This window comes from Mytilus edulis, chromosome 8, assembly GCF_963676685.1.
Source record: "Mytilus edulis chromosome 8, xbMytEdul2.2, whole genome shotgun sequence".
In the NCBI taxonomy this organism is placed as follows: domain Eukaryota; kingdom Metazoa; phylum Mollusca; class Bivalvia; order Mytilida; family Mytilidae; genus Mytilus; species Mytilus edulis.
Window position 1 is genome coordinate 3,091,988 of NC_092351.1, and position 8,757 is coordinate 3,100,744.

The following is an 8,757-nucleotide window of genomic DNA, read 5'->3' on the forward strand; positions in this document are numbered from 1 at the left end:
ACCAATCTGGCTGTAGTTGAAAAACATCAAAAGGGAAAATACAGTGAAATTTGGAGAATTTATATTATCACATGTACATGCATTTGAAATATATAAAATATTTTTTTTCAAATTTTTTAGTTTTAGGTTCCACCTAGCTACCATATTAGAAAACTGGGATTTAAACGCTAGTCTATTAGAGGGATATTTCCAGTGGCGAATCCAGAAATTTTCATAAGCTGACTGCCTAAGAGAGGGCCCAATCCGGTCATGCTCCAGTGGTTCTCTAAATAATCAACCATTTTTTTCCAGACAAGGTGGGGGGGGGGGGGGGGGGGGGGGGGGGTGCTCTTAATTCGCCTTTGATTTCATTGGTTGTAATTTTGGAATTATATTTTATCATGAATCAGATTTGAACACGACTTGGGGAATGAAGGTAAAGACCGAATGTCAGTTTTAGTCTTATATATGTACTTTAATTTTAGTCTTACATGTATATATGTGTACATATACTACTGATTCAGTGGCGATGGTGAATAGCTATATATAGACACTGACAAGTCTTAGATAACATTTTATAGTTTTGAATGTTTCTTCATCAGTTGACTAAAATTAGGTGGAGGTATGTTTTTATTTCCAACAGAGGGGCACTCCTGCTCAACCTATATCAATTTGTGCATGAAGCGATTGATAGTTGCCAGACACTGAATGATTATATCACAAATTTGTGAAAGTTTTAACCTATGCATATATACTTTAAATACGATAAAAAAAATCATGTTTTTTTTTAGGACTTCTGATCCAACCATGTAGTATGGCATGTTATTGAGATATGGTTCTGGTTGATCGATGTTCATGAAGGACCTGTAGTACAAAGTATATCACTGGATTGAGCTCTCTGTCTAAGTGTATTATTAAAGTGCTTTGCTTTGAGCTCGGTTCATTGTTATGCAATTCATTCTTTGTGAAATAAAGATTTTACAGACAACTCTCATGTACAAGGATGTCTCAAAGTATTATCATTTCTATGTACAATGTAAGTAACAGGGAGATAAAAGCATTTTATTTTTTGTTTGAACCAAACATTATTTGTCCATTGACCAAATTAAAAAAAAAAGAGAACAAATTTACACAACAATGCTACTCCCTCTACTAGCAAAATGATGCTAGGTTGTATTAATACATCTGTAAGCCTACTGATGACTTGGTCCTGAGTGTAAATGGTCATTCAATTATGTTAAAAATTAGACCAAAATTTATAAGGCCTATCTGGCTTAATTGATTTCTGAAACTATATTTCATTGTACATGTTCAACATTTTTCACTCGTTTGTTTATTTTGTGTGAATTAACATTGTAACAGTAAATGTTAATTACAACAGTAACACTTTCATACCACAACAAATACTGTATTGGTATCACTTATATTTGTATCCACATATTAACAAAAAAAATGAAAAGAGAATAATTTTGCAATACCATTTTCATATTGAATACTATAACTTTTTAGATATTTGGACATATTAAGTAAATGTTTATAATATCCACTTGACATGCTTGAAATTCTTTCAGATAACTTTTGGAGCAGTTATGAGTCTTTGAAGCATGCTCACAAAGGTTCTTTCGGTGATATCATTTTCACATTGGTCAAAACTTTGTTTTGCTTTCACCAGCTTTGAAGGAGATATTATCAAAATATATATATTCCGTCCTTCTCAGGTTCATCCCGACATGAAACATTTTCTAAAATAAATTGGCAATATAGCACAGACATATTTGAGTACGGTGGTAATTCAATAAAGGGTAGATTTATCTCAAGAAACATTCGTCTAAAGATATAAAATGTTAACATTCAGTATATATAGTATTTGAAACGTCCCGCCTGATCACTACCGCCGGAACTTTAAACAGGCTCTAATGGAATGTTTGCGGTTGAGCAACCGACTGCAATTTTTATTTCATTCAAGCATTATATTTTCTTTATTTGTTTTCTACTTAAAAAATAATCTGTTACGATTTTATAACGATAAAAATGTTCTTTGATAAAAGTACTGATGTGAACTTCGGAATCAATAACCAAACAAACAATTCAATTTTACTCGTTTTGCATTTTATTTATTGATTTATCAAGTCTCATATATTTTGACCCAAGACAAGGAAGGTTAATCAATGAACCGTGGACTGTTTGTTTTAAACCGAAACTAGATTATTTTTTGTATTTAGAGGTTGGTGGCTATTACTACAGTCGTTTAAGAGCTAGTGCCTAGTAGTGGTAAGTTTATATGAAAGACAGTAACAAACATTTAATAATTGGTTGGTTTTCTTTTTTAGTAATGGTTAAAAGTTAGTTGACTATTAGTATATAAAATTTGTCTGTACTCGGGTTGCCGTATTTGCTTTCTATGAATCCTGACCCGTTCGCACACACTTTTTCCTGTATCACTAATGTAATTATTTTCTATACAGTTGGCACATATTAATATACAATAGATATTAAAAAAGGATGTGGTATGATTGACAACTCTCCACAAGAGACCCAAAATAACACAGAAAAAATACAGTATAAGAAATAGAACATTAATAATTATGATAATGGAATCTCAAAAGCAAAAAAACCCTAACTGTAAAAGTATAAGGGCATACACTACAGACACTGGCAGTGGCGGATCCAGAATTTTTCATAAGTGGGGGCCCACTGACTGACCTAAGAGGAGGGCCGATCCAGTCACACTTCAATGATTCCCTATATAAGCAACCTATTTTTCCCCAAAAAGGGGGGCCCAGGCCCCCTGCCCCCCCCCCTAAATCCGCCTCTGACTGGGACACATTCTACTGAATCCACACAGCACGAGTAACAAACCCTGCAGTAATTTTCGGATTTACAAATCATATTAGCATTTACTGTAAATTTCTTACCATTTTTAGCTCACATGGCCCGAAGGGCCAAGTGAGCTTATGCCATCACTTGGCGTCCGTCGTCGTCCGTCGTCTGTCGTCGTCCGTCGTCGTCTGTCGTCGTAAACTATTTCAAGAATCTTCTCCTCTGAAACTACTAGGCCAAATACTTCCAAACTTTAACTGAATGTTCCTTAGGGTATCTAGTTTATAAATTGTATCCGAAGTTTTGATCTATCATTAAACATGGTCACCATTGCTAAAAATAGAACATAGGGGTCAAATGCAGTTTTTGGCTTATAACTCAAAAACCGAAGCATTTAGAGCAAATCTGACGGGGTAATATTGATTATCAGGTCAAGATCTATCTGCCCTGAAATTTTCAGATGAATCGGACAACTCGTTGTTGGGTTGCTGCCCCTGAATTGGTAATTTTAAGGAAAGTTTGCTGTTTTTGGTTATTATCTTGAATATTATTATAGATAGAGATAAACTGTTAACAGCAATAATGTTCAGCAAAGTAAGATTTACAAATAAGTTAATATGACCGAAATGGTCAATTGACCCCTTTAGGAGTTCTTGCCCTTTATAGTCAATTTTTAACCATTTTTCATAAATCTTAGTTATCTTTTACAAAAATCTTCTCCTCTGAAACTACTGGGCCAAATTAAACTAAACTTGGCCACAACCATCATTGGGGTATCTAGTTTGAAAATTGTGTCCGGTGACCTGGCCAACCAACCAAAATGGCCGCCGTTACCTAAAATAGAACATAGGGGTCAAATGCAGTTTTTGGCTTATATCTCAAAAGCTAAAGCATTAAAAGCAAATCTGACATGAGGTAAAAATGTTCATTGGGTCAAGATCTATCAGCCCTGAAATTTTCAGATGAATCAAACAACCCATTGTTGGGTTGCTGCCACTTAATTGGTAATTTTAAGGAAATTTTGCAGTTTTTGGTCATTATCTTGAATATTAATTATAGATAAAGATAAACTGTAAACAGCAAAAATGATCAGCAAAGTAAGATCTACAAATAAGTTAATATGACCAAAATTGTCAATTGACCCCTTTAGGGGTTATTGACCTTTAATGACAATTTTTCACAATTTGTTCATTATATTTGCTAACTTTAAAAAATCTTCTCCTCTAAAACCACTCAACCAAATTCAACTAAACTTCATTTGAATGATCAGTAGGGTGTATAAAATAAAGTTCGTGTTTTATTTTCTATTTCGTCAAAAAACATGACCGAAGGCATTGTTTACCAGGTGAGCGATTCAGGCTCTTGAGAGAATCTTGTTTAAATACACTAGGCAAAAAAAGAAACGTTACATTGGTTTTTTAATTTGAAAATATCACATATTATAATTTCAAGTATTTTCATGATAAAATCTAGTAACCTGAATTATTTATCTATCAAATTTATTCATTTATAAAAATATCGGAAATGACGTGACGTCATTTTCTGATTTCAAACAAATAACCATTTTTTTTTTAATTTACCTGTATAGCGATGGAATCGAGTTGTCCTTTTGGTCATTAATTGTGTCGAACACGATTGTGAACAAAAGGTCGCATTAAAAAATTGAAAAAGTTACACGTAAGTCAATGCTCCGTCTACGTCAAAATGAGAGAGAACGAGCTAATGGGATGTTCGCAACAGGAATGACTCAAGTACAGTTTGCAAATAATTTTAATGTCTCTAGAATGACTGTTGCAAGGCTTAGACTCGTCTTAGAGATACTGGCACAACAAATGATCGCCCCCGTAGTGGCAGGCCACGTGAAACGACGTTACGTCCAGACAGGCACATCCGCATCATTCATCGTCGGAATCGATTTGGAAACGCGTCACAAACTGCAAGACAAACCCACGGAAGACATAACAACAGAATATCTGCTCAAACAGTTCGTAACCGATTGCGTCAAGTTGGTCTAAGAGCTCGTCGTCAATTGAAGGGACCTATCCTTACGCAGCGTCACAGTACGGCGCGACTTCAATGGACTCTGGTACGGATTCGGGTACAGATTCGATGGAATAGGGAAACATGGAGACATGTTCTTTTCACCGATGAATCTAAATTCAACTTAAAATTTAGCGACGGTAGAACCAAGGTCTACCGGAGGCACAATGAACGATTTTCTGATGCGTGCGTGCAGGAAACAGATCGGTTTACTGGTGGTGGAATCATGGTATGGGGCGGAATAACCTTCCAGGAACGCACCGAGCTCAAAATTATCGTTGGTAACCTTAATACAACAAGGTATAGGGACGAAATTCTTGCTCCAGTTGTTTTCCCGTTTCTCCGAAGAAATCGTTTTAACCACGTTTTTTTAGCAGGACAACGCCCGTTGTCACGTGGCACACATTTCGATTACCTTTTTGAGAATAACCATCTTCGTGTGTTGCCTTGGCCAGAAATGTCTCCAGATTTATCGCCAATTGAACATCTTTGGGACGAACTTTGACGACGTATTAGAAATAGCCAAAAATCCACCGTAAATGCTCGCCCGGCTTCTAACAGCACTTTTCAGGGAATGGAACAGCATCCCTCACGACTTTATTCGACGTCTTGTTGATTCCATGAGACGGAGGTGTCAGGATGTCATAAATGCAAGAGGTGGTCATACAAGGTATTGACATGTTAATCTGAATTCCGAACTCGTCCTGTTAAAATTGTCCGAAAATGTGCAATATTGTTTTCAATAGAGAAAACTTGTTATTGTTCTCTTCAAAATTATTTTAGCTAACTATTCCATTAACTTATTGTTATCAATTTTTTGTTATAAAAAAAATTAAATGATCTTACAAGCATGTAACGTTTCTTTTTTTGCCCAGTATATTTCGTAATGCCAATTTCTAAATATTATAATTGTCCCTTGAACATACTCCACAGCGGAATCAACACACGTTTTAACGGATGGTATGTTTTCAACTATATCGAATCACGCTTTTGTATGTTTATTAAAGTTGATCTTTTAAACATTTCGGTTGTCTTCTACTATAAATATTATCGATTCTTCTTTTACCAAAATTTTCATTGTTTCACTTTGATGTAAAATCGGAAAATTCGATTTTGCAAACTTGAAGGCATTTTGTAATGACGGATCACGAGAAGTCACAAACGGGATGACATCATCATCGGTTGTCTGTTCCTTTGGTGTTCTCAGTTGATTTGCAGACAATGTATTTGTTTTCTCGATACTGTCATATTTAAGTTTTCATTGCAGTTCCTTTAATTTGTGTGTAGTGTTCACCATCAAAATAAAAAAAAAATCCCTCATGAATAAAATCTGTTGTAGAGTCACTGGTTCAGACTTACTTATAATATAATTTGTAGGAGCCTTTATAATAGATAATTCATCTGATCTGTTACTGTAACAATATAGCATGTACTGTGTTAAGCCGCTATATTCAAACTGACGAGGAAAGGTAACACCCGGGCACCGAAAGCTTAATTATTGTAATGCCTAGGTGGTCGAGTGGTCTAGCGCGTCGGCCACAGTTCCACGCAATTTGGTGACACGATATCTTAGTAGCATGAGTTGGAATCCCGTCCAGGGAAGAACAAAAAATTTGCTATTGCAAATTTACAGAACTAAGATTGTTGGGCTGTTATTTAGGCGAATTATAAAGCAAATTTACAGATCTAACATTGTTGGGTTTATGTTTAGACGAGTTGTATATACATAAGGCAGCAATCATTTGATTTTCTGGGGAGGGCTATGGTTTTTTTTGGAAAAAAAGTTTGTTTCCAGTTTTTGGAGAAAAAAATAATTTGTTTTTGATTCTGAGAAAAAAAAATTGTTTGTTTCACCCTCAGCTGCCACTATATGTAATGCTAAAATTGAAAGAAAAAAATTGTTTTCGACTTGTCGCGAAAAAAAATAGATTGTTTTTCGCCGCAGGCGAAAAAAAAAGTTTGCACAGAAAAAAAAACCATAGCCCCCCCCCAGAAAATCAAATGGTTGCTGCCTAATGTACACAGCCATATATCACCATCATTGCTGGTGATCCAATGGATAAATCTGTTGTAGAGTTGTCACTGACTCGGACGTACTTATTAATATAATTATTTTCTGTGACAGTATCTTGCATTAATTTGTAGGATCCTTTACTATAGATAATTGAGCTGATCTGTTACAATAACATCTCCATGCCTTATATATCATGTACTGTAGTACGCCGCGAGATTAACACTGACGAGGAAAGGTAACGCGGCCACTGAAAGCTTTATTATTGTGAAGCCCAGGTGTTCGTGTGGTCTAGCGGGACGGCTACAGTGCAGGCGATTTGGTGTCACGATATCTCCGGCGAGGGAAGAACAAAAAGTTTGCGAAAGCAAATTTACAGATCTAACAGTGTTGGGTTGAAGTTTAGACGAGTTGTGTTTATATATATATATGTTGCCAATTTATATAATAATATATATAGAAATCTATAAAAGTGATTAACCAGCAATTTACTATGGACCGGATCGTCTAGAATATCAACCACACGATGTTAAAGTAGATCCTCTTTCTCGCCGAGCGGGGCTTGAACCTGTACTTTTTATGTCTAACTTCTACGACAACACCGCCTAGCATTGCGCAGACACCTTATCCCCTCATCTAACTATAGCTTATCAAAAATAAGCTTTCGTTTCGGGAGGGGTTATCTTCTCGTACGAATTAAACAAGGATATCTGATACAACACTCGAAGTATTTTTTTTTGTGTACAGAAATGATCATCTTTTCATCTCTTCTAAGCAAGTGACAACTCTACGACAGGCTAAACAAGTGATAACTCTACGATAGGCTAAACAAGTGACAACTCTACGACAGGCTAAACAAGTGACAACTCTACGACAGGCTAAACAAGTGATAACTCTACGACAGTCTAAACAAGTGATAACTCTACGACAGGGTAAACAAGTGACAACTCTACGACAGGCTAAACAAGTGACAACTCTACGACAGGCTAAACAAGTGATAACTCTACGACAGGCTAAACAAGTGACAACTCTACGACAGGCTAAACAAGTGACAACTCTACGACAGGCTAAACAAGTGATAACTCTACGACAGGCTAAACAAGTGACAACTCTACGACAGGCTAAACAAGTGACAACTCTACGAAAACAAGTGACAACTCTACGACAGGCTAAACAAGTGACAACTCTACGACAGGCTAAACAAGTGATAACTCTACGACAGGCTAAACAAGTGATAACTCTACGACAGTCTAAACAAGTGATAACTCTACGACAGGCTAAACAAGTGATAACTCTACGACAGGCTAAACAAGTGATAACTCTACGACAGGCTAAACAAGTGACAACTCTACGACAGGCTAAACAAGTGACAACTCTACGACAGGCTAAACAAGTGACAACTCTACGACAGGCTAAACAAGTGACAACTCTACGACAGGCTAAACAAGTGACAACTCTACGACAGGCTAAACAAGTGACAACTCTACGACAGGCTAAACAAGTGATAACTCTACGACAGGCTAAACAAGTGACAACTCTACGACAGGCTAAACAAGTGACAACTCTACGACAGGCTAAACAAGTGACAACTCTACGACAGGCTAAACAAGTGACAACTCTACGACAGATCCATTGATTGGAGCACCAGACAGTAAAGCACAACAATGATAAATATTCAAATATTTAGAAGAAAATTTTTGTTCTTCCCTCGCCGGGATTCGAACTCATGCTATTCGGATATCGTGACAACACCGCCTGCAATGTGTTCACCGCTCTACACCACTGGCTATCTATAAATAGTTCAGCTTTCGGTGGTCCTAGTCTTACCTTTCCTCGTCAGTAGAAGAGTTGCAACACAGTACATGGTATAAAAGCCATGAAGACGGAAAACAGATAAGCTAAATATC